This window comes from Garra rufa, chromosome 7 (genome assembly GCF_049309525.1).
Source record: "Garra rufa chromosome 7, GarRuf1.0, whole genome shotgun sequence".
Classification (NCBI taxonomy): domain Eukaryota; kingdom Metazoa; phylum Chordata; class Actinopteri; order Cypriniformes; family Cyprinidae; genus Garra; species Garra rufa.
Genome location: NC_133367.1, coordinates 49,903,151 through 49,910,048, shown reverse-complemented (window position 1 = coordinate 49,910,048; position 6,898 = coordinate 49,903,151).

Below are 6,898 nucleotides of genomic sequence, written 5' to 3'. Positions count from 1 at the left end.
GAGGTTTTCCAAAGACTTTTTGTGGGATTTGACACACTGCGCCCAAAGCCTTCCTCCCGTTTATGTCATTTTTAACGATTATGTAATTTTTAATCTTAAAATGTCTACAACATTAACATTAAAATTGCTAACAGAAACTTAGTGCACCCAATTGTATGTACATGGCAGCTGTTAATAAATGTTGGAAACGAATACCTCTCTTTCCTTATTAAAGTTATGGCAATACTAACTAATTATTTCAAGTGGATTAAATAAATAATTTGTCTAAATTAAGAGTAATAGAGTAAATTAATTATTTAAAATCAAAAAGTTAAATTTTTTATTTTAAATGTTACTAATTTGGTCCCATTTTATATTAAGTGTCCCTAATACCTGTGAACTTACATGTGTAACTAGATGTGTACGTAGCATGTAACTACAGTGTATGTACACATTGGTATATTGTATCTGTAGCTCTAATACTGGTATAATTACACACATGTAACAACTCACCTAATAGCATTTGTAAGTACAAATGTGTAACAGGACATTGGTAACAACAATTTTTTCACTTCTGGAAGTACACATGTAACAAGAAATATGTAACTACATTTTGTAACAACAATATGTACTCACAAAAGTTTGAAATATATGATCTATAGAGTTCTCCATGGTCACATACTTTGATATGTCAGCTCAATAAAACAGGCAATGTGCCAAAGATGGGGGTAGCTGTGAGTGAATAAATTAATATTTAGGCCATAAGAAAATAATAAATTGTATTTCTCACGCAGGTTGTCGAATTTATGCCTACAGAAGTAAGCCCTGTCTATAGGCTCTGCCCAGTACGGGCTATTATTTGTTATTCTGGTAAACATGTCTCAAAATAAATATCTATTTTTATTTTCCACAGAAGAAAGTCGTACTGTTTTGAAATGACTTAAAGAGAAGTAAAGTGACAACATAATTTTCTTTTTTTGGCAGTATTTTCACACAGTTTTTGTGTTCAATAATATAATAACACTCACCATAGTGTCTCCAGTTTACAGTGTGGATCCTCCAGTAGAGCAGACAACAGCTTCACTCCTGAGTCTCCTGGTTTATTATGGCTCAGATCCAGTTGTCTCAGGTGTGAGGGGTTTGATCTCAGAGCTGAAATCAGAGCAGCACAGCCTTCCTCTCCAATACTGCAGTTCCTCAGCCTGTAGAGAGTGAAGAACATGAATGATCTCTGAGATTGTGTTTAATCTTTAGGGTGAGAGTGTGTTTGTTTGTGTGTTTGTATGAGCACTACTTTTCCTATACACCAGGATTGGCACTATGGAGATTTCAACTTGCCAGAACAAGCACAAGCTAAGAAACTAATTGAAATGCACTTTATCACATGATTCCTGACACTAGTTCATTATTTTTGTTCTTCAAACCATATAGTACTATATAGACAATAATATAAAAATATTAAGAGTAACATTATAGCAGAGATGTTCACAAGTCTTTAACCTGAAGTCTGAGTCGTATCTTAAGTCTTTGGTCACGAGTCAGAATCGAGTCTCAAGTCATTTAATGGCCTGCTAAAAAAAATCCATTCAAAATCCTCATATATTAAAATCTTCCTATTTATGAAGCTGTTAGAAAAAATTTATAGACAAAATGTATGATCTGTGATCTGCTTTTTTTAAGAGGTGTTGAGTTGTAAGTGTGAGTTTCTTTTTTTTTTTTTTTTAAACAACAATTTTATTTTCAAACATTGTCATACAGATTAATACAACAGTTCTATTTTCCATTATAACCGGATAAAAAAAAAAAAATAAAAAAAAAAAAAATAAAAAAAATAAATAAAAATAAACAAATATAAAAATACAACATATAAAAAAAAAAATAAAATAAAATAAATAAATAAAAAAAACACTCCCGTACAACAGTAAGATACTTGTCTATATACTCTCAATGTCCATCAGTTCTACAAAAGAGTCACCATCTAGACTCTGCAAGAAGTCATGGAACACTTTCCAGATGGACCAAAAAACATGAAGTTTGTTTTTCAAAAAATAGGTAATCTTTTCTAAAGCAAGGCATGAAGTCATCCCCTTTATCCATTGAGACACGCTAGGGGACTCTTCTTTTTTCCAACAACATGCAATTACACGTTTGGCTTCCAACAAACAAAGAATTAGCAGCATTCTTTCATGTTTAGTAGTTTTAAAATTCAGAGGACAAATATGTAATATACACAGCTTGGGATCAAGAGGAGTTACTTTGCCAATGATTTTACTTACAATGTTCAATATTTTAACCCAAAAACAATTAACTTTAGTGCATTCCCACATACAATGGAATAAAGTTCCCTTTTCTTGTTTACATTTGTAGCATTCATCAGGAATATTCGGGTTGAAGTGATGTAACTTAACTGGAGTGATGTATTGTCTACTCAGCCATTTATACTGAAGCAGTCTCATATGGGTGCTCATTGTCTGAGTTTGGGCTTTTAAACATACTATTTGCCACTCTTCCTCGGTTATATCAACCTGCAGGTCAGATCGCCATGCTTGAAGTCTGTCATTAAACGATTCTTTAGATTTGGCCACAAACTGTTTATATAATAGAGATATTTGACCTCTACCTTTCAAATATTTAAGTGTAATATTTTCCAAAGTAGAAAAAGGAGGCTTAACCAGACTATGGCCTTGTCTTGATTGAATGAAGCTACGTAATTGCAAATATTTGAAAAAGTGCTTTTGCGGAATTCCAAACCTTGTCCTAATTTCTTCAAAGGACATGAATTTCCCTTCATTATAAAGATCAGACACCTTACTAATACCTTGAATTGACCAAATTTTAAAACCTGAATCGACTCTACCGGGACGGAAATTTTCATTACCAAAAACTGGTGAAAAGCAAGAAAGTTGTGGTAATTCACCTAAATAAGTAAGAGCCTCAAACCAAACTATTATAGTATTTCTGGTATATGGATTTTTTGTACACTTAATCAACTTTTTAACATCTGCTGAATATAAATATAAATTCAAAGGGATTGAAATCACGTAAGACTCTATAGATACCCAGGTTGGAGGGTAATCCTTCTCAAAGTAAAACATTGCTGCTCTAATTTGAGCCGCCCAGTAGTACCATTTTAGGTTGGGTAGGTTTAACCCCCCTCTATCATACGGCAAGTAAAGCAAGGAAAGTCTGAGGCGAGGGCGCTTGTTGTTCCAAATGAAGTTTGTAAAAGTTTTTTTCATTAGGACAAAAAAAGAAGAATGTGGAGGAAGTGGGATGGATTGGAAGAGATATAACAATTTGGGCAAAATTGACATTTTTAATATATTAACACGGCCAATCATAGAGATGGGGAGTTTTGTCCACCTGTTCAACAGACCAGTTATAGAATCTGATATGGGATTATAATTAGCTGATATAATTTCATTAACAGTTGGCGTAATTTTAATCCCAAGATAAATAAAACCGTCTTGTGAGATTCTAAAGGGTGTTTGAACTGGGGGGAGAAGTCTTTCGGCTTTATGGAGGAACAACAACACAGATTTAGAATTATTAATTTTATACCCTGAGAATTCTCCAAATGTTTCAATCAAATTTAACAATGCTGGGATAGATTGTTTTAGATTGGACAAGAATATAATTATATCATCTGCATATAATGAAATGCGGTGTTCGGAAGGGCCAATTGTAATACCTGAAATATGTGTATGTTTACGAATTGCCATAGCCAGTGGTTCAATCGCTAGGGTGAATAGCAAGGGAGACAGCGGGCAGCCCTGGCGTGTTCCCCTGTAGAGTCTGAAAGGGGCAGATATTATTCCATTCGTTAGTATCTCAGCTGAAGGGTTAGCATACAGGATCCGGAACCATTTCAAAAACTTATCCCCAAATCCCATTCTTTCCATAGTTTTAAACAGGTACTGCCACTCAATCCTGTCAAACGCTTTTTCAGCGTCTAATGACAGAAGTGCATTATCACAAGTATTAGATTTCTCATATATTATATTTAATACTCTACGGATATTATGCAAACCTTGCCTCCCCCAAACAAAACCATTTTGATCCATATGAACAAGTTTAGGCAAATGAATTTCTAATCTTTTTGCTAGCACCTTACAAAGAATCTTTAAATCATTATTTAAGAGAGAAATTGGTCTATATGAACCACAATCAGTTGGTGGCTTGCCAGGTTTTAACAGCAGAGTTATTATCGCAGTATTCAGAGAAGGAGGCAAAGCCCCATTTTTCAGGGATTCCTGGTACATGTCCAAAAGGGGGCCAATTAATTTATGATGAAAAATTTTATATAACTCTATCGGTATGCCATCAGGCCCTGGGGTCTTCCCTCCTTTCATACTACGAATGGCTTCAGACAGCTCTTCAGATTTTAGGTCATCTTCGAGAGATGCCATGAAACCCAAATCTGTGGACTTAAAGTCCAAAGTATCCAGGAAAGCTTTTTCTCTCACTGTGGCACATTCTGAATATTCAGAGCTGTAAAGAGCCTGATAGTAGTTCCTAAAGACCTCATTTATCTCAGTTTGATCAAATGTTACCTCACTCTCCTTTATCTTAATGGAATTTATGGCTCTTTCAGTTTGTAACTGTTTAATACGCCAGGCTAGTAACTTACCCGCTCTCTCTCCCGCTTCATAATAAGTCTGTTTAAGTCTCAGCAAACTTTTCTTTGCACGTTCTAGTGAAAGTTCGTTATATTTCATTTTCAATTTGTGCAGATCCAAAAGAAGATCAGGTGTAATTTTTTGGTATACTTCAGATTCAATTTTCTTTATTTTGTTTTCAAGGTCTGCCATTTCTATTCGACAGTGCTTATATTTATAATTTGTGTAACTAATCATTCGACCTCTTATAAAAGCTTTAAATGCTTCCCACCGGACTGAGGCAGATGTTTGATTTGTGTTAATTTCAAAATAATAATCTATCTGTTTATCAATGAATTCCAAAAATTCAGGATCTCTCAACCAGGATATATGTAGTCGCCATCTTGGGGGTCTGCACAAAAAATTTGGAAAGTTTAATGTAAATGAAACTGCCGCATGATCTGAGATTAAAATGCTATCATACCAGCAGTTCTTAACTTTAGAAATTAAATCAGTAGATAAAAGAAAGTAATCGATACGAGAAAATGTTTTATAAGTACTAGAGTAGCATGAATAAGTCAAACTATCCGGGTGTCTGTTCCTCCAAATATCTATTAAATTGAAATCTTGCATAAACTGTTTTAACTCTATTCTGGTCTGTACATGAGAGAGGTCTGATTTAGTTGATCTATCTAATTCTGGATATAAAGCACAATTGAAATCTCCTCCAATAACAAAATATCCTGGCAGTCCAGCCAATAGTAAAAATAGATTTCTGTAAAAAATAGGATTATCTACATTGGGTCCGTAAACATTTACTAAATTCAATCTAACAGAAAATATCTCGGTTTGGATAATTATGTACCTCCCTAGCCTGTCTTTGATAGTGTTAATTATTTGTAAAGGAATGGATTTATGTATAAGTAAAATAACCCCCCTAGATTGTGAACTAAATGAGGCAGAAAGTACTTGCCCTGGCCATCTCTTCCTCACCATATTCACATCCTCTGAAGCTAAATGGGTTTCCTGGAGGAACACTATTTTAGCTTTCATTTGCCGAATTCTGTTCATCACTTGTTTTAACTTTACAATTTTGTTAAGGCCTCTTACATTCCAGGATGTAAATTGAATATCAAATAGGGGAGCCATTATTGTATATACAGCATATTCCCATTTTTGCAAAAAGTAGTAGAGTAAGTATACAGACTATTATTGTAAATAAAGAAAGAAAAAGAGAGAGATAATAAAAAAAAAAATAATAATAAAAAAAAAAAAAACACCTTGGTAAAGGCCAAATACAGCCAGACAGAACAGCTATTTCCCCAAATGAAATACCATCACTCCCCCTCCCCTCCCTAATTAAACACTTCCCAAGGTCTTCTCGAAAGAGCCTGATTATGGCACTACGCCGGTCCACCCGCGATCCTTTCACGGTGAGGAACAGCTTGTCTGAAGGTCGGACGCGTCCGCAACAGTCAAAGATGTCAACCCAACATCACGAAATATATATATATATATATATACATATATATATACATATATACACACATACATATATATATATATATATATATATATATATATACACATATATACATATTATTTTAGCATCAGTGATAAACCAGAAGTTTGCTTACGTTAATGCAACTGACCACGAAGAAAAACGTCTTCCTTTAAGTCCTGCTAAACATTGTCTTTCAAATCTTGCAAAAACCTCTGAGCATCTGAAGGATTGTCGAACAAGTGTCGCTTTCCTTTGTATGTCACGCACAGAGTAGCCGGGTGCAAGATGCCATAACGCAATTCAGGGAAGTTGAGATCGCGAAGATCCTTCTTCACTGAGTCAAATCTTTTCCGTTTCTTGTGCAGTTCAGCTGACACGTCAGAAAAGAACATAAGCTTTCTTTTGTCTAACATCACGGTGCCTGCTGCTCGAGCTGCTTTCAGAGTACGTACTTTATCAGCGTAGTTTAGGAATTTCATTATCACAGCTCTCGGTGGAGAGTCAGACTCAGAACGATCTTCGGAGAATCTGCCGATTCGGTGAGCTCTCTCAATTACAAGAGGGCCAGGAAAGTTTTCCGGGCCGAGGATCTGAGGGAGTAATTTCTCTAGAAAGACGCACATGTCCTTTCCTTCAATTTTTTCTGGAAGTCCCACTAATCGTAGATTGGACCGACGACTGCGATTTTCCAGATCATCGACTTTTGATGAGAGGGATTCTATGGCAGTTTTCAATTTTGCGCTTTCCGTTTGCAACTCCGTGACATTATCTTCTTGACTGCTTATTCGGTCCTCGGCTTCCGTTACCCGTGTTGTGA